Below are 20,523 nucleotides of genomic sequence, written 5' to 3'. Positions count from 1 at the left end.
CAACATTTCTAGATGATTACAAAAAGTTAGTAGAGTTTCATCAGCTATTTTTTCTTTTTTCTCTATTTCCAACAGATTTGGAAATTGATACAATTCACGTCGTCCTATGTTGCGCATAAAAAAGCTTTAATTTTGAAATAAATGCTGAAATTTGAGTTTTCGCCTTAATAAGAGTTACATCTTGTCCTTGTAAATGTAAGTTCATTGAGTTGAATCTAGTAAATAAATCTGCAAGATAAGCAATATCAGTTTTCATTTTCTTGAGGTCATTACTAAGGTCGTTGTTCCTATCTTCAAAAAACTCGACAACATTATCAAAGAGTTCATAAAATCTGTTGAGGCAGTTGCCTTTTGATAGCCACCGAACCTCGGAGTGAAGTAGCAAACGTTCAAAATCTTCACTGTTTTGATCACAAAGCTTTCGAAACATACGATCATTCAAAGAATGTGCTTTAATTTTGTTTATAGCAGTAATAACAGTTTGTAGAGAATTGTGCAGTTGATCACCAAGTTTTTTCGCAACTAAATGCTGACGGTGAATGACACATAGTGTGCATAGTGTTGGGGGAAAGGCGCCTCCGGTGGTTTCCCACATCTGTGCCATATATACTCTGTGGAGACAAACAGTATCACTGTGAAAGCCAGAAAAATTTTTTGTGTTGTAAATGAAGTATTATGCTGGGTTCTGTTGGGTGCCCTGGCTTTTGGCCGCAGGGCCCCTGATGGGACCCCACGTTGCCCGCACACACCACTAGGAGGTAGCCAGGCTGCCCATAATTCTCTGGCTAGTCTCCTCCAGGTCACCTGAGCTTCCTGGAAAGAGGCCAAGTAAAAAAAAAAAAAAAAATATATATATATATATATATATATATAATAAAATAATAGGGTTCAAGGAGTACAGGATGTACTGGAGAGGGTAAATGAAAGGAGGTATAGACAGAACGACGGAGGATGTAAGGGAAGGCATCCTCCACAGGTTGGGTGGGAATTCTCTCACCTAAGCGGAAGTGGAAGAAGAGGCCCCCAATCACGTATCAAGAGAGACACGGATGAAACAATTCAAGCTACCTGAGTGTCAAGTCCAGTAACTAGAAGTGGTCACAATCTAGGTGAAGATGTTCAGTATATGAGAAAAGGGTGTTGATCAATGTGCATCAGTTCCAGGACATTGTACCAGTGATCTTCTTCTGGTGAAGAGATCATGGGCGAAGGCAGAGAAAGCGTGGTTCTGGTCTTCCTCATTGATCAGAAAATGTTCTTTTTCTCGAGGCAAGGCATGTATTTTTGATATGAGCAACGTTCGCAGGTCCTCGTAGAGCGGGCAAACATAGAATAGGTGATCCCAGTCTTCGTTTTCACCACAAAGACAGCGAGGGTCATCCACGATGTTCATAGAGGCAAGTTTGTGATTTATGGATCCATGGCCTGTAATCAGGAAAGTGGTATATAACCCTGGGCTGTACCATGCTGGAGCTTTAGGGTAGATCTGGGCTATTTCAGGTAAGAATATTTTAGTGATGGAATCTTTGGGGGTGGTATTCCATCTGTTTTGCCAGGCGTTAAGAAGGTAGACTGCAAGGCGCTTTTTTTCTTCTTTGATGGTGTTTGCTGGGTTTGTAGTGAAATCCAGGATGGTAGTAGGGAGTCCCTTTGCAAGCCGGTAGTGCACGCCTTTGCGAATTATCTGCAGGTCCAGAGGGAGAACTCCTGCCAAGACTTGGAGCGCTGGGTTGCTTACTGTGCAGCAGGCACGGGTGATAGTTAGAAAGATATTACGCTGGATGGAGGTGAGCTTCCTTTGGTTACGAACAGTGAGTGCACGATGATACCAGACACCTGCAGTAGGTTATAGTGGGAATAAGTACAGCTTTGTATAGCATTGCAGCGAGCGGCGATTTAGGCCCCAGTCATACCTGCTGATCCTCACTACCATTGCCCTGTAGTTCCTGACTTTGCGATGAAGGTAGTCTATATGCGAGTAAAACGTGAGCTTGGGGTCGAGAATTACCCCAAGGTACTTCAACTCAGTTATCGGTGAATGACACAATGAACAGTAATAATATTTGGCACAGCATTTTTTAAATAAGCCATAAAACCCTTGTAACAGCCAATCACTGATGGTGCTCCATCCCCCCCTTTCATGCCTAACGTCCCCATGGATAATACAAACGCCCCCCAGGGGACGATATCGCCCACTTTGAGAAGAACTGGCTTAAATCATATGCAATATAAATGTCAAGTTGGACTATCATTCGGCCCTTTTCTTTTAAGCGAAAAATCATATTATACAATTCTTTGTCGAAAAAATATGAAGTAGGATACTTACTACTCTGTGGCCGTAGCTATGCTATGTTTAATTTCTGGGTATTATAAAGCAAAGAGTAGTAAGATGTCTTACTACTCTGTGTACCATACCTGATAATATTGTCAATTTTTTGACCCAGTATGATCTGATTACAATATATTACTAAAAATTATTTCTTTACGTAAGTGTTGGGGATGATATACCTTTGAAATTATTGATTTTTAACATGTTTTAGTTTTGTATTTTTAATCAATGGCGTTCTGGCTTCTATTGTTTCTTCAAGTATTTTTTTTATTTGAGTGGCTTAATTGACGGCGTTCTAAATTTAGAATATCTGTAAAGTTCCTAAAAGTTGTCGTCCATTAGGTATTATGCAGGTTATAAAGAAAAACGTGCCGATGTATCGGTAAATAAAATAAATTTACTGTGATAGCTGCAGACTTAAATGTTTGTACTGCCAGCAGCGGCAGAACAAAATGTTAAATTATGAACTGGAAGTTATCATCAACACATGACGAAAAAGAGGCGTAAAAAAGCAAGAACAGAAACCATATTCACTATATACTGATGTAAAAGGTAACAACCGAAGGCCTTACGTTATATGTTGAGTTGTCAAGTGTTCATCGCAAAGTGGTAAAGTGTAAAGTGTGTTTAGGGTCAAGCGGCACCAGGGGTTCCCCCCCATCTCCGCGTAGTTTACATTGTGGGTGAACCAGTTGACTGGAAAAGCCAGAGATTCAAAAGTGTATGGACTTTGTATATGTGTGATGCCTTGTACCATTGTTCATCTGGTCATTTAGCCGCCAGACCCCTACTGAGGCCCGACGTTGTCCCACTTTCGCCCCGTGGAGGCAGACCAGGTACTCACTAGTATATAGTTCACTCTGACAGGTCCTGCCACCTAATTTCCTGAGATTTCAGTGGCTAGGACATAAAAAAAAAAAAAAAAAAAAAAAAATATCGCGTACGCGTCGCGGAGAGCGCTAGATAACATGAAAGATTTGGATTTTCATTAATTGTTAAACGTTATTCTGTGAGGTTTGAGAAATTTGTTGTTCATCGTTGGCGTTCGCCGAATTTAAACAGCATGGTTATTATCATTCTCAAGGTAAGTCGGTTTTTTCCTTCTGATAAAATGTTGATAAATTATGGCCACACTAAGGGAAAGGTTTGAATATGCCTAACCGTAAACGCAAGGGTACATTTATACGACTATAGCTGAGTGGCCAGCTACATTTAGAGTTATGGTATTTTTCTTGTACTCAATCTGGCGAACTCCCCCTCTTATCCGAGCAGTACACCATACTATACACTCAAGTATATTTTGTTTGTAAATTATGTGTTCTCTTGCCGGTTTGCCTATTTTGCTGGAAAAAACTTGTTTCCGGAAGGGGGAACCTTGCAGTCCTCCAGAGACGAAAGTATGAATTGTGCCAATTTCCGAACGGTCCAAGCGATCGTTGAATAAACCATTAGTATCAACCATCAGCAGTAGCGGTATAATAGTTATCGCTACTGCTGCCCTCGCCCAAGGTTAACTAAGTCAGTCAAGGTGTGTGGGTGAGTGGGGGGGGGGGGAAGCCATAAAAGCGTCTTGCAATCATTGACGAGATTCAAACCTTGGCCTTTTCCACATGATGAGAGACGATGATTTTAATCACTGCTACACACGAGGATTATTGGCTCCTACAGAGTGATACAGGAGGAAACGTTCAAATATTATCGCCGAAAACACTAATGTGAAGCATTTTTTCTCTTCAAAATTGTATAATGGCTTTGACATGTACTGTGTTTTAGGCAACCATTTATCGCAGTAGCACAGTGGTTACACCTCCATCGTTTAACACCATGTGGAAAAAGCATAGGTTCGAATCTCTGTATAGACAGCAGTAGCTTTTATGGGTCTTTTTTATCCATTACCTAGTTAAATCGGTCTCAGGCGAGGTTGGCATGGGTTTATCTTAGAAAACTCGGTTTTCATCCATCAAGCAAGCAAATGACCCAAGAATATGTGCAATTGCAGACGCTTCATGGCTTTATTTAGCCTTGTGTAATGCCCACTTCACGATAAATTTTAGTATAACTATTCTCACACGGGAATAATTGTGTCTAAGTTTGATCTATCGATAAAGAAATACATTTAGAAAAATTTGAAAAATTAATAGAGAAATTTACTTTAAATAGTAAATTTCTGTTTATATTCCGGACGACCGCATAAAGGCAGGAATTTACAAGAGCATCACTGTATTTTAGTAGTCATTTGAGTTTGAACAAAGGTGCCCTCACGATTGACAACTCGGCAATGAGAGAGCACTGATCAAGAATGCACTTTTTTTTTATTACAAGTATATGTATCAGAATTTCACTTGTGGTGTCCGAGGTTAAATATACAGCGGATTCACCTGTTTAGGTGATATACGATTTTAAAAAATATATTAGCAACTTAGGCAGAGCCGTGTATAGCAGTATTTGTCTCCCAAGCTTAAGTACTGGGCTTCGGTCTTCAGTGGAGTCAAATATCTCGAAGATATGTCAACGTAGATGAAACGTTTCCCTGCAATCCTGTAGTACTGAATTTCAACTAGTTTCTTTTTTATAATAGAAGTAGAAATCTTTATTGCGATAATAATAATACAAATCGATACATTGCAATACTGCTCTTCAGTCACCAGGCTATGGGTTAAAATTGATAATTCAATATGTAAGAGAAATGGATGAATAATAATAATAAACAGACAACATTGATAAATTAAACGTAAGGAAATACATATATGGACGCATAAAGGAAATACTGCTCAAAACTCAAAGTATAATACAGTTATATACACCACAATGTACAAAGAAGATATAGGTGGAAAACTGAAAAGTTAGTAAGCCATCTTTATATCCTATGGTATTGTTGTCATAAAATTAAAGATTTGATGGAACTATCTATGTACAGTAGACTTTCTAAATAACAGCACCTTCGAGGTTTCAAGGTGCCGTTATTTAGAAAGTTTTATTTTTAATGTATTTAATGCAGAAATAATGAGGCCAAATAAGAAATAGAGATTAAGAATGCAATTTTATTAACTGCACATAAAAAAAACTTAAACATGTTGGCGATCCAATGTTATATTCTGCCATTAATATAAAGCAGCCAGATTTTTAAGATATTTTTAAAATATCTAAGCAGCCAATGCGGGACACCTTAAAATATACGCTAACGCAGTTTAACGCTCAGAACAAAGAGCATATGTGGAAGTGGTACTGTAATAATTGCAATACTTAAAGAAATAGTTTTACTATAAATAAAATTAGAAATTGTACATCAAATTAGAAAAAGATATTTATTCAAATCGAGTTACATACAAATAATGTGGTAATAACAATTCAATAAAAAGGTTAATTTAACAACATCAATACTTTTGAGTCGAATGGATTTGTTTTGCCAATGTAGAATTATTGCACAAGTCACTGTAAAAGTCTTCGCAAGAGCCCATTTTAACATGATCATAGCCTTTGTTGTTGTTTTTTCTAGGGTCCAAATTTTATTCATTAATGAAAATACTCTTTCTGTTGGTGCATTTGTCCCTGGTAAACATAACAGGTATTAAACAATTTTGAGGACGTTTTGGTAAGGAACACTCTGTAATTTAAAACTACTGAATATTTCTACCCATTTAGTACCTATCTCAATATTTTTTCATTCCATTCCTTTATTTTCTCTACCGCTGCGTAACTTTTTACGAAAGATATTTCATCAAATAAATCACTTTCGTTAATTGAAGTTTTGGACATGCTTGTTGTTATAAATTCCAAAGTTTCTTGGACATCTTTCCACAGAGGTGTTTTTTTTAAGATCAATCCAGCAAAAATTTTCTAGTACATTTAATTGGTCTGTGTATATTTTTAAATATTCCAAACTATTTTTGTAAAAATTCTGAACGTGACAAATAAACCAATCCCTATTTATATGACCATTTTCTTCTAAATTTGTCAAATCATGTCTAATTGTTATTGGAATATACTGATTTTCTTTTCAAGTCAGAAATATGTTTCGTAACATCGAAAATCGTCACTTTATCTCCTTCAATTCTCTTTATTGTATTGTGGAATAATGACGCTTGGTGATGGACAAATTTTAGCCACAATTCTGAACATTCATTAGTAAAAAAGCTTGCTAGTATTGCTGGACACTTATCCTGAGATAAGAAGTAAGATTTTAAGGGCACAAATAATTTTAAAACTCTTTCAATACAGGGCAGAAGTGCCAACCACCTTGTCGCCTAAAAGCCTTTGGTATTCAATTTCCAACGATTCACAAAACTCCTTTAATTTCTTGGTACGAACCGTATATATGTATAAAAATAAGAATATATTTTTATGATAATACTTTCAACAGGTAATAAATCTGTAGCTACCTGTATGCTATTATGCACAATATGAGCAACACAACCGACACCAATAAGATTCTGAAGTAAGCTCTCATTTAGTTTTGCAAAAATATTATTCGTGCCCCTTCGCTTAACTTCCCCGAAATTTGTATTGGCATTATCGGCGCAGAAAGCAACAACTTTACCTTTTAATACACTTCTGCTTACTCCCAATTCTATTTCCTTTATTATATCAAGTTTAGTCTGCGCAAATAGCAGAAGATAACACGTCATCTGCTGCCCTATACCGGGTGGAAAAGGCCCGGGTTCGAATCCCGTCGATGAACTTTTTTCACTCCGTGGCTGAGTTAGTGGATCTCAAGCGTAGATAGCAAGGTTCCCCACCAGAAACTGGGGTTTTCGTCAAATCGAGCAGAGAACACGCGCAATTTTCAGACACAAAACACATGGGTATTTGAATTAACTTGATCCTAATGTAATAGTTTTGATTATATCAAGTTTGTCACTAAGCTTTAATGTTTTTTTTTTTTTTTTGTTTTTTTTTCTGTATGAGGTTTATTAACTTTAGGAGCCATAGTGAGGGATTTTTTAATTTGAAAAAAATGTAAAACGGCGGTATAATCCGTGATATCAGCACAGAATTCACTTTGAAAACGGTGAACTTAAACAAATACACTAATCACGTGACTTACCGTTTTCTTTTCTTCGGCTCTATTTCTGCCGTTATTTCGACAGTCAACTGTAGCTTGTTTATCAATATTTGTACTAGGCAAAACAATCATTTTTCTTACGAGCAAGATTATTACTTAAAAAAAAAGGCAAAAGGTGGGCCAGATTCCTCCAGTGGGCCCACACCAGAGGGGGAAAAATCGCGTACTACACACACACAAAAAAAAAAAATAATAATAATAACAAAAATAATAAATAAAATAAAATACAGACACTTCAGAGAAAAAAAAAAAAAAAAAAGAATAATAACCATAATAAAATAGAGACGCTTGAGAGCGGGAAAAAAAATAGAGACACTTAAGAAAAATAAAGTTAGTTATATTTAAATTTTATTTATTTTTATATTTAAAATAGAGCATTAAGGAGAGTGAGAGAGAGAAGATGCAGTGAACTGCTAAAGAGTTTTCAAGTTTGAAGGTTCAACTACCGGCACCTGCAGATGGATTGGAGTTGGTGCGAGCAATCAGGTTTTTCCGGCTGGCTGAGACGTCAGCTGCGAAGGTTTTAATAGAAGAAAGGTTAGCTGGGTTTTGAATTAGCTGGCCCGCCTGGTTAGGGGAGAATTCGGGTATCGTGCCCCCTCAGGCGATCTCTGTGATTTCATATAAATTACAATCAAACAGTACATGGTGCTAGTTTTCCTTTTCTGGACAGAAACAAAGATCTGTTATAAGTCCCAGCTGGTGTAATTTCTCATTCAAGGCACCATGCTCTGTCACAAGGTAGGACGTTTCGAGACTTAGGGAGAACCAGGAACTTGCTGATTTGGACATGGCAAATGTTACCTCAGGAGCAGGGCTTACAATACCGAGATTCCTGGATTCGAATACCGGGATCCCGGTCATTTTATTTAGGATTTAAAATCCCGGTATTGATACAAAAATACTGGATTTTCCGTACTAATTTAAAAAAATAATTGTTTATGATTTATTCACATAAAGGTTGTAAAATCGACAACAATAAATCATTAATACTGCTCAATTTGCAAATGAGGGATTGTTATACACAGTACAAATGCAATGGAAACCTGAAAACGTCATGAAACTGTAAGACAAAATCTTACAAATATAGTGTATGTGGAAATAAAGCACTTAAGGAATAACGAAAACATCATTACGGAAATATTACCATTAGTGGGAGTAGGTTGGTAGGGCAATCAATGAATATGGTGAACAATGGTATGGCAGGTGCAGAAGGGTTAAAATTAAAAGCTTCTGAACAATAGTTTAATCCCTCTATTACATCGCTATTTGAGGATGCGACACTTAGTGCATTGTGGGAAAGGGTGTTGGTATGGAGCGGTTCAAAAGTATTGTAAACAGGTGATGTAGGAGTAAAAGATGAAAGCGTTTCGTTGTGTTGGGAAAAATATTATGTTTTTCCCACTAAAGGAAGAAAAGGAACAAGAAAGTAAGAAGATGAAGAAAAGTTTAAAGAATAACACATGATTGGGTCAGGTTTAAATTAGATAGGGAGAGATATGTAAATGCGTTCAAACTCCAGAGGGGTTTGCACGTAAGCTTGCGTATAAAAAAAGTAGTACAAGGGGCGAACTGAATAAATAAATGAGAAGGAAATAAATAAGGGGGTCTGTGGTTGTTGTTCGGAGGGGTTGCAGACTTGCAGTGGTAGTTCTGGGTTCAGTTCTGGGAGTGTCTAGCTATACAGGGTGTCTCAAAAATATTGGTACAAACGTTTAGGGGAGGTAGGTAACATCTAAAGGAATGAGAATCACATAGGAACCCATAACCGGAAACGTCACCGTAAGTCGGTAGTCGGCGCTGTTCATCAGTTCGCGAGAGGGAAAATTTCTGGTTTATTCATTCAAGCAGTAGTCGCCGCACGAAGAGCATGCATCGATATACGAACTGTGAGCTGGCAGATATGCACCTAGTGTATGAATTAGCAGAGGGCAATGGACGAGCCGCTCATTTTAGAGTAAGGTTGAAGTAGAAAAAATTACGAGAAATACGGAAATGTTTAGTATTGAGTTGGCTTATTGGTTGAAGATGTAAAGAAAATTGATATTGCTAAATTAAGAGAAATTACATGGAATTGTTAGTATTAAGTTAGCGACTTATGGATTGCTGGTGTGAAGAAAATTGATATTGCTGATTAAGAGAAATACGAGGAAGTGAGTAAGATTGAATTAGTGTTTGCAGCTGTAGAAAGAGTTGATAGTGTTAATTGAGAGAAATTTTGTGGAAATGATAGCATGTATTATGTATTAACAGATTAAATGCCCCAGTCCTTGGGGGTGATTCTTGCAAATAGTGACGAGCAATTTCTGATTTTGTTTCTGAGATAGTTAAGGTGGGGGGGGGGTGAAAGATAGGTTTCTATCAAGGACAACCCCAAGAAATTTCATTTCTGTGGTCAGCTTGACGGTGGTTCCTTGTACTTTTATTTGGGGGGTCTCCTGGTGTCCATGGTTCCCCGAAGTAGGATCGAGCTTATCTTAGTGGATAATATCTTCAGGTTATTTTCGTCAGCCCATTGTTGTAGAGTGGCGAGCGCCCGGTTTGCTGTGTTTTCCAGCTGTACCCTGGAGTTTTCCGCCAGCGTCAGGACAATGTCGTCCGCATACGCCTGGGAGGCTGCATTTCCGAGGTTGAGGAATCCGTCTAGAACCACGTTCCAGAGCAGTGGACCCAGGACGGAGCCCTGTGGGCATCCTCTATAGATGCATCTGGTTATTGTACAGTAAGGAGCAGTGACTTATACTGATCTGTCGCACAGGTAACTGCTGATGCAATTGTATAGATTACTCGGGAGTTTGGCCTCACGGAGCCTGCTGAGGACGCTTGGCCACCAGAGGGTGTCAAACGCTCCGGCAAAGTCAACCGCGATGGCAAGAAAGTATTTGCGGTCTGTTTTTGTTGCAGCGTTGATGATGCTGCATAGGGCATCGGTGGTGGAGTATCCTTTTCGAAATCCAAATTGTTTGGGTGACTCTTGGCCTGCGTTTCTATAGTTCTTCTCTATCCTGTTTCGCAGGAGATGTTCAAGAAGCCTTCTGAGAACTGCCAGGAGTGCTATCGGGCGATAAGACCCTGGGAGGTCCTGCCTCGTCGAGGGATTCTTCAAGATTAGCCGGAGCGTCGCCACCCTCCAACCGCGCGGGAAGTAGCCTTCATTGAGGGATTTGTTGTATAGTTTCAGTATTTCCTCTGGGATGGTGTCCACTGCTTTCTTGATGATCTCTGGCTCTAGGAGATCTTCCCCTGGGGTTTCTTTGTTTCTCAGCTTGGTCGCCGCGATCTCCAGCTCAATCTTTGTTAAAATGTTTCTCAATTTGCTGGGTTGTGTATGTGCCGTTCTGTTGGCAGAGCAGTACTTGTTCTGGCATGGTGGGATCAATGTGCTCCGGGAACATAGCATCCAAAATATTGTTGACTGTTTCGTGCCACAACTTTGTACCCCCCCCCCCCCTTGTGGTTTCTTCGTTGCTAGGACCATTTTTTTTTTTGTATTTTATTTGTTTTAAAAATAAAGGCGGCACCGAGAACTTAAGTTCAAATCCGTCTAACAACTCTCAACTGAGTATCTTACATCTTTCATAAAATAAATAAATAAATACAACATTGTAAAAACATAAAATATATAAATTAATAAAAAAAAACAACAACAACGCATAAAAAATTTTTACTAGCAACTCATCCATATCTTAAACAATTGTGGCTATCAAGAACTAACATCAAAAACAGACCTAAACTCTAAGTATTGTCGAGGTCTTCTTGGTGAAACGAATCTTATTGTCCAATTTATCCTCAGACTTGATTGATTTAGGGTAGAACCGGGTTCGCCCCCAGAATAAGCTTTTTCCTTCGAGCAAAAACTTCTTTTGCAAAGGTCTGGAGTGCTGCAAGATGCTGTTCGAATTAGCTGTTCCACTGCAGTTGAGGAGAATCCCTGGACGTTATTCCTCAGCTTTTCTCTGGATTCATTATATATTACAAAGTCGAAGAGTATGTGGGACCAGTTCTCCTTTGCTCCACAGTAACAAGGCTCTGATCTGAAAGTCTAATTTGAAACAATTTCCTATTGAGGGCCCCCATGTCCTGTGACTAGATAGGTTTCCATCGTGAGAGTAAACCATTTCGTAACAGATTTTGGCATTGCAAAGGTAACATTCGGTATGAAGTTTTTCGTGACTAGTCCTTTGTTGGTTGTGTCCCATCGCATCTGCCATATATGAACTAGCTCATTATAGCAGCGCAGCTAATCTCTTTTCACGTCCATGTCTAAGTTAAGGTGGATGCCTAGGACTGCTGCAGGAATACTCCTACGTATTCTGTAGCATAGTCCTCTATAAACTACAAAGAGGTCCAGTGGAAGAACCCCTGCAATGACTTGTGTTGCCGCTGTGGAGACTGTTCTGCAGATTCGATGGGTGGTCAGGAGAAGTCCCCGTTGGACAGAGTTCAGCTTCTCTTTAATTTTACACTTAATTGCCCGGTGCAACCACGCCCCTGCAGCGAACGTGCTTATGCGGAGGAACGCCTCCTTGTAGTAAAGGAGTATTGTGCGCTTGGAGAGCCCCCAGTCATTCCTGGAGATCCTGACTATTGAGGCTGAGAAGGTTCTTACTTTTATGTTGAGATTCTGAAGGTGCGGGAGGAAAGTAAGTCTATGGTCAATGATTACCCCTAGGACTCTGGTTTGGATCACAAGAGGTAACTGCGTGCCTTGGATTTTAACTTGGGGAGGCCTTCGAAGGTCGAGTTTGGCTCCAAAGATCATCATATTGGTTTTTGTTGGATTGATTTGGAGCTTATTGGTTTGAACCCAGTCGGAAAGGTCGTCAAGAACGTAGTTTGCAGTGGTCGCAAGGGCTCGCTGAGAACGACCCGTGAAGATAATGGTGAGATCGTCTGCGAATGCAATGATATTGGTACTGTCGAAGCTAGGACTACCTTACCTCTGGGGAGCCTTCCCGGCACATGGATGACTGGACCCAGGGTATCCCAGCAGAACATTGCCCGGTTTGTTTTCTTTGCACAGTGCATCCAGGCGCCATCACTTCCCCAGGTAAACGACGCACATGTACCCGGCTGTCCACAATGAGCAACAGGAAACGTGATTCGGTACCTCCGTAGTCGGGTGGGCAGGAGCAGCAGTGCGTACCACACTCTTCTTGATTAGACCGGGGTTCGAGTCCGTGACCACCAAATACGGAGGATGCGGAAAGGTCAGGGAATGCCCACCACATATCCCTGGAGCTATATGGCCTTAGTTGCTAATGCTCCTAAACACCAAATAACAACAAATAACGAAATGTGATTCATCAGACCAGACGACCTTCTTCCAATCACTCAATGACCAGTTTCGATGCTCGCGTGCCCATTGTAGGCGCTGTCGCCGGTGAATCCTGGTTAGCGTGGGCACTCGGAGCGACCTGCAGCTATGCAGCCCCATTTTCAGCAGGGTTCGATGTACTGTGTGTTGTGACACATTAAATCCCGTATGTTGCCACGTACCATCCCGAAGAGCCTTCGCTCACCTCGAGCATCGATGAGCCGTGGTCGTCCAACAACACGCCGGCGGTTCGTGGGGTTTCCCTCCTCGGATCATTTTTGTTAGGTACTAACCACGACTGACTGTGAGCATTCCACCAGCCGTGCCGTTTCGGATATGCGCTGACTAGGGTTTGGGAAGACTCGGTATTTTGGGGCTAAGCGAGTCTGTGTCCGAGTCGATTCGAGTCCAAAATGCCGTGTCAGAGTCTAAAAAATTCTGAGCAACCTAATTTTTTGATTATATCACAAATATTAACATCATAAATTGATTTCGTAACAAATAGGTATTATGTACATTAGTAAACATTTTTATTTATATTTATATTCAGATCCAGAAATACATTCTAAGTAATAACTAACAATAAGTAAAATAAATTACGCTTTAACTTTATTTAAAAACCAGTATTTAAAAAAACAACAACTAAGGCATTTAGGGATATGTCAGATAATGTAGAACGTACTTTAGTACAAAAGTTTACCGCAACGCAGAATGTTCGCTCGGCAGTTGTCGATGTAGGTTGAATTATTAATAAAGGATAATATAATTTTTCCAGATTTTCAATTCTTTGTTTAGTACTTAAAAATAACAAAAATTATTGCTTTAATTTATTAAAATTTATTTCTGAAACTGGAGGACGAGGATTTTTTGCGTTTTCTAAAATTGTCTTTAATTCTTCTTCCATTGTCATATGGTGTACAATATTCGCGAAATTCTCATTGTAATTAGATTGATTCTCATTAAATTGAACAATTTCACTTGGAAACAGCCTAATCATTAAGTTTTTTTGCAAAATCTATAAGCCGTTTTTTTTTTTTTTTTTTTTTTTTGGTAATCTATCAGCACTTACAAGAAAATCCAAAATGTCTTCAAGATTATCATTTCAACGTTCATTTATACGAGTTTTCATTTTATTTAATAGTTCTTGACCTAAATTCCTTGGAATTTCTTCCAATTTTTTTAGCATAAAGTTAACTGCCAAATATGCTGAATAAAGATTTGCATCTTGTTAAATCCGTATTAACAAGACCTTCAAGAACTGCTTTAATGAATTTAAACAGTCTTAAAAAAGTTAAAATCATATCAAGTAATGAATTCCAGAGCGTCTTAACATCCGTGATTAATTCCATTTCATATCCTAATTCACATTTTATCCTACTACTACATTTTATTTTCAGTTGTAGAAAACCGTTGCGCGCAGTAAACTTCTTAAAATATTTTACTGTTTGACGAACAATTTGAATATTTTTCTTTAAGTCATAATACTTTGATAATTCTAATTGGTTAGCATAAACACAGTTCTGCTTTCTCTTCATCAAAGGAGAAATCATCTTCTGAATAATCTGAATCATCAAGGTCATCATCAATCGTTTCATCTTGATGCACTGCGAAAGAAAAAATGAGTGAGAGCGTGTTATAGGCCGAATGAGTACAATGAACAATTGTGCAGAGAAATAGTGGGCTAGTAAATCAGAATGTCTTATACATGTAATGGGGGATTTTAACTTCCCAGATATTGACTGGAACTTGTGGGTTGTTCACTCACACATTAGTAAGACTTTTGTAGATTTATTGGATGATTGCTTTCTGCAGCAGCATGTTCGAGAGGCAACCAGAGAAAGTAATACTCTTGATCTGGTTATCAGCAGTGATCATCCGTGTATTAAGAATTTGCAGTTAAAGGAACGACTAGCTGGCAGTGATCAGAGTGTACTGATGTGGGATTTACTTAAAGATATAATTAACATCAGGGGTAAAGGAAAGGGTTTTGCATCCGTAAAGGCTTTTAAATTCTGTACAGTGGGATCAACTGATGATGTTCCCAACCACAAATTCTAAGTGGGAAGCATTCAAGGAATTAATCATGTAAGATACTAGACGTTTCATACCTATTACGAAATACTGTTCAAGGTCTGTTAGGCCTAAATGGTCATCAAACGAACTAATGAGACTCGTGGCAGGAAAGAAAAATGCATGGGATGCATATAAATTATCAGGCAACAGAAACCTATGGCAGACATAAGCTAGTCTGTAATCAAGTCAAAGTTAGGCAGGCGAAGGCAGATTACGAGAAATCTTTGGCAAAAGATGCTAAGAAAAACGGCAAGGATTTCTTTACTTATATAAACTCTAAAAGGAAGGAGATGAATCAGATTGGTCCACTTGATATCGATGGTTCGACTGTTGATGATCCTGCTCAGATAGCAAACAAACTGAATGAGTATTTTGCATCTACATTCACACATGAGGAGTTATTAACGATTGAAAATACCAATTGTAGCAGAGTGTTTAATGATTTTGTAATAACTGAGAGCAAAGTGGAGGAGAAATTGTTGAAATTAAACATAAGAAAGGCACCTCGGATGGATGGGATCTATCCAGTTATATTAAAGGAGGCGGCAAAGCAACTAAGCAAACTCTTAGCCATAATTATGAGAGCATCCTTAGACTCAGGGGAGGTCCCCACGGACTGGAGATGTGCAAATGTATCCCCAATTCACAAAGGGGATACATTTGCACAAAGTAATTACAGACCAGTTAGTTTAACTTCTTTTCCGGGTAAAATAATAGAGTCACTGGTTAAAGATGCATTGCAGGATCATCTAGACAAGACTGCAGCAATAATTGAGACACGGCATGGGTTTGTTAAGGGAAAGTCTTGTCTGACAAATTTGATAGGATATTATGATGTGGTTACAAAGGAACTGGATGCAAAAAATAATTTTGATATCATATACTTGAATTTCAGGAAATCGTTTGACACTGTTGCTCATGGAAGACTACTGTACAAATTGGAGCAGAATGGTATTAAGGGTAAGTTGCTACAATGGGGAAAAGGATAGTAGAGTGGGAGAAGACAGAGGGTGGCAATCAATGGGCGCTGCGCTTCGTGGACTAATGTTATTAGTGGAGTCCCACAGGGTTCGGTGTTGAGTCCACTGTTGTTTTGTATATTAATCAATGTTATTGATGAAGGTAGTGTCGAAGTTTGCAGATGATACAAAGATTGGCAGGGTTGTTAATGACAGTAATGACCGTGTGCTAGTGCAACTGGATCTAGAAAATTTGGAAAGATGGGCTGAGAAGTGGCAACTGAAGTTTATCATTGACAAATAAAAAGTACTGTATATGGGTAGAAGTAACCCCAGAAGAACGTACCAACTGTGTGGTACTACACTTAGGGTGGTAGTAAATGAAAGAGACCTGGGAGTAATTGTGCAGTCAGATATGAAGTTTTCTGAGCAATGCAGACAGGCTGCCAGAGCAGGTCATGGGGTTTTGTCAATGATATATAGGAATTTTGCTAGCAGGGAAAAGGAGGTGATTGTTCCTCTGTATAAGGCAATGGTCAGGCCACTCCTTGAGTACTGCGTACAGGTCTGGAGGCCTCATTTTAGGAAGGATGTAGATTTGTTTGAGCGTGAATGAAGAGATCCTCTTATCAAGAGAGGCTTAAGTTCTGCAAATTGCAGCGACTAGAGACTAGGCACCTGCGAGGTGATCTGATTGAGTTGTATAAGGCCTTGAATGGGTTGAGCACGCTGAATTCTGACGGGATTCTTCCTCTTGTTCAGATTACGCACCTAAGGGGGCATAAATTCAAATTGAGGAAAGACAGATGAAGAATAGATGTGCGGAAATTTTCCTTTAGCCAGCAGGTGGTTATTTGCTGGAACAAACTTCCATCTGTCTTTGTGGAAGTTGATAAGGAGGAACTGGACAAATATTTAGAGGAAATGGTTGTGTGAATTTTTTTTTTTTTTTTTGGCTGATGCTACATATGCTCATACGCTTGCTTTCTTGCAAAACATGCCACGATTACTATTACTTCATTTTCCTCGTAACTCATGCTTTTCTTATACAAAACATCGCATACAGCTAAATGTGTTGTATGTTTAAGACACAAATTATATTATACAGCAGACTCATAACCATATTTTAACATAATATAGTACTAGAACCGTCACCAGTTGATCCAACAATGTTTTTCAAAATTGATATTGAAAATTTTCAAATGATTTCTTGCAAATTCTTCTAATTGCAGAGCTGAACATGAATTTTGAATTCGAACTAAACCAAGATTATATGTTACACCATCATTTCCACGAAGATTAATATTTAAAAGTCTCATTTTTGTACTTGTCCACTCATCAAGAGACTAAATCTTTTACTCTTACTCAATTTTTCCTGTATTAAATTTGCCATTTCTGATTTTTTAATTTGATTAAAATTGTGAATCAATTTCATTACGTCTTTTTCTGTTTTAGGAAGCTTTTAACCTGAATTATAAAGACTTTCTCGAATAAAACTAGATTTTGCAATTGACCTTACAGATATATTATCAACAGCAGCTAATTCCGGAACAATCTCATCCAAAGATTTTTTAACAAAATAATTATCTAATTTTTTTTCTTTTTTGGAAGAACTACATTCTTGTTTTTCATCTTCTGTTTGCAAAATTATTTCGTGTTAAGTTTTTAAATGTTTTATCATAGTTGAAGTGTTTCCATCTTTGTTCGATAATTTTATTGAACATTTCTTGCATTGGACTTCGGAATTCGGGTCTGCTGCAAAATTAAAAAAATTAAAGTTTTTTTTTTTTTTTCAAATTGTACAAAAATTATTAATATATTTAAATAAAGAACAGAATAGTTAATATTAACAGGTAAAAATGTGTTTAAAATTTTATAAGACAAGATAATCATGAGAGTAGAGTAACAAATTTAATTTGTTAAAGAGTAAAGGTTATTCCAAGTTATAAATTCGAACTGTTGGGAGAATCTATTTCTGTGAAACTTGATATAATACAGAAAATGTTCACATCCATGAAAAATAACTACAAAATAAATTACTTATTGTCTAACCTCAGCTTGCAAAAATACATAAAAATGTTCAGAAACAGTAAAGAAACTCTTGTATATAAATCTTAAAATATTTGCATCACAATCGTAGTTTTTTGATATGATGAGTTTTTGATATGAATGAACAAAGCGAGTTATTGCAACGCAGCGCCATCTCACATATGAGATGAAAAAAATATATATTTATGATTAGATCATAATTATATTTAGAACATTTAACAGGTAAGTGAAGATAACAGACTTAAAACAACGGAAAAACAAGATTCGGACTCGTCTAGTCTCGGACTGAGTATCCATTCCGAGTACAGTACAGTACTCGGACTCGAAAAACCCTAGCTCTGACCCAGTCGTCTGGCAATTACAATTTGGCCTTTGTCAAACTCGCTTAAGTCCGCTGCCTTGACCATCTGAAGAACAAGAGTAACACTGATTAACGGAGCTCAGTATATAATATACAAATTATGTGTGTGCGTTATATGGAAATATCCCTCAGCCCCTGGAAGTTCTCATTTTTTAACGCAGTGGGTAGCTTGTGGACCATAGTGCTTGAGGGGAGCTGCTGTACGAAAATCATAACAATGGCCACCGACAACATTATTAAGTAAGGTACAGAGAAATAAAAATTAATAACCCTCCCCCACAACTTAGATTTGGTTTCCTCACCAAGCTTAGACGTCAGTCTCGTTATTTCGTTAATACGGATATAGTGCCATAAAAAGTCAAAAAGGAAATATTTGTTATTTTTGATAAAAAGGAAATAAGATTTTTTGAAGATGAGGGAATAAGGGGAGGGGGTTAAATTGCAACTCGTCTACGACTATCTCAGTATAATAGCACCAACCAGCACAGAATCAAAAAGGACGTTTTCTGTCGCTAATTAAATATGTACCAAAATTAGATCCAGTTTAATCGATAACACTATTGATTGCTTATGTTTCTTAAGAGCTCAGTTTATTCGGACAGGTATAGACATAACCAAATTTTCAGTTTCAATATGTATATATATATATTTTGTTTTTAGAATAACTGTCTGTTGAATAATTTATACGACCTCTTTGCTACAACCGATAGATCAATGGATGATTGAGACATTCAAAGTCCCTGTTCATCATGCAACAGACGATAAAACCAACCATCAGCTCTGGAGGAAATGCAATATTAAGACACACACACACACACACACACACACACACACACACACACACACACACACACACACACACACACACACACACACACACACACACACACACACACACACACACACACAGGTTCTCATTTGTAGTAATGCGAGTAGTGGCAAACGATGCAGGAAAACAAGCTTATATAGCATCAGCCAAAAAAAAAAAAAAAAAAAAAAAATCACACCATTCCTTTCAAATGCCTGTCCAGTTCCTCCTTAAATTTATTCAACCTATCAACTTCCACAACAACAACAGATGGAAGTTTGTTCCAGCAATTAACCACCCGCTGGCTAAAGGCAAATTTCTGCACATCTATTCTACATCTGTCTCTTCTTAATTTGAATTTATGGCCCTTTAGGTTCGTAATCTGAACAAGTGGAACGATACCATCAGAATTCAGCGTGCTCAACCCATTCAAGGCCTTATACACCTCAGTCAGATCACCGAGCAGGTGCCTAGTCTCCAGCCACTTCAATTTGCAGAACTTAAGCCTCTCTTGGTAAGAGGATCCCTTCATTCCCCTCATCAATCTTGTTGCCCTTCTCTGTACACGTTCAAGCAAATCGACGTCCTTCCTAAAATGAGGCCTCCAGACCTGTACGCAGTACTCAAGGCGTGGCCTGACCATTGCCTTATACAGAGGGAAAATCACCTCCTTCTCCCTGCTAGCAAAATTCCTATATATCATTGACAAAACTACATGACCTGCCCTGGCAGCCTGTCTGCATTGCTCAGGAAACTTCATATCTGACTGCACAATTACTCCCAGGTCTTTTTCATTTTATACCACCTTAAGTGTAGTACCACACAGTTGGTACTTTTCTCTCGGGTTGCTTCTACCCATATGCAGTACTTTGCATTTGTCAAGGTTAAACTTCAGTTTCCACTTCTTATCCCATCTGCCCAAATTATCTAGATCCTGTTGCAGTAGCACATTGCCATTACTGTCATTAACAACCCTGCCAACCTTTGTATCATCTACAAACTTCGACACTAAGCCTGATATACCTTCATCAATATCATTGATAAATATACAAAACAACAGTGGACCCAACACCGAACCCTGTGGGACTCCACTAATAACATCAGTCCACGAAGAGCAGCACCCATTGATTACCACCCTCTGTCTTCTCCCACTTAACCATCCTTTTATCCACTGTAGCAGCTTACCCTTAATACCATTCTGCTCCAATTTGTACAGTAGTTTTCCATGCGCAACAGTGTCAAAAGCTTTCCTGAAATCCAAATATATGTTATCAAAATTATTTTTTGCATCCAGTTCCTTTGTTTAGTTCTTTGAATTTATTAAAACCATCTACTTCCACAGCAACAAATGTAAGCCTGTTCCAACAATCAACTATCCCCCGGCTGATGGCAAACTTGAGCACATCTATCTATCCTGCAACTATCCATCCTCAACTTCAATTGTGTCTCCTCATGGGTGTAGCGTCAGCAAGAGGAAGAATGCCATTCACATATTAAGCATGCTCAATCCGTTCAAAGTCTTAAAATACCTCAGTCAGATCATCCCACAGGTGTGTAGAAGCTGC

The sequence above is a fragment of the Mastigoproctus giganteus genome, chromosome 1, assembly GCF_048544385.1.
Source record: "Mastigoproctus giganteus isolate SK-2022 chromosome 1, ASM4854438v1, whole genome shotgun sequence".
Taxonomy (NCBI): domain Eukaryota; kingdom Metazoa; phylum Arthropoda; class Arachnida; order Uropygi; family Thelyphonidae; genus Mastigoproctus; species Mastigoproctus giganteus.
The sequence above is the reverse complement of the archived record's forward strand: the minus strand, read 5'-3'. Positions refer to the sequence as shown.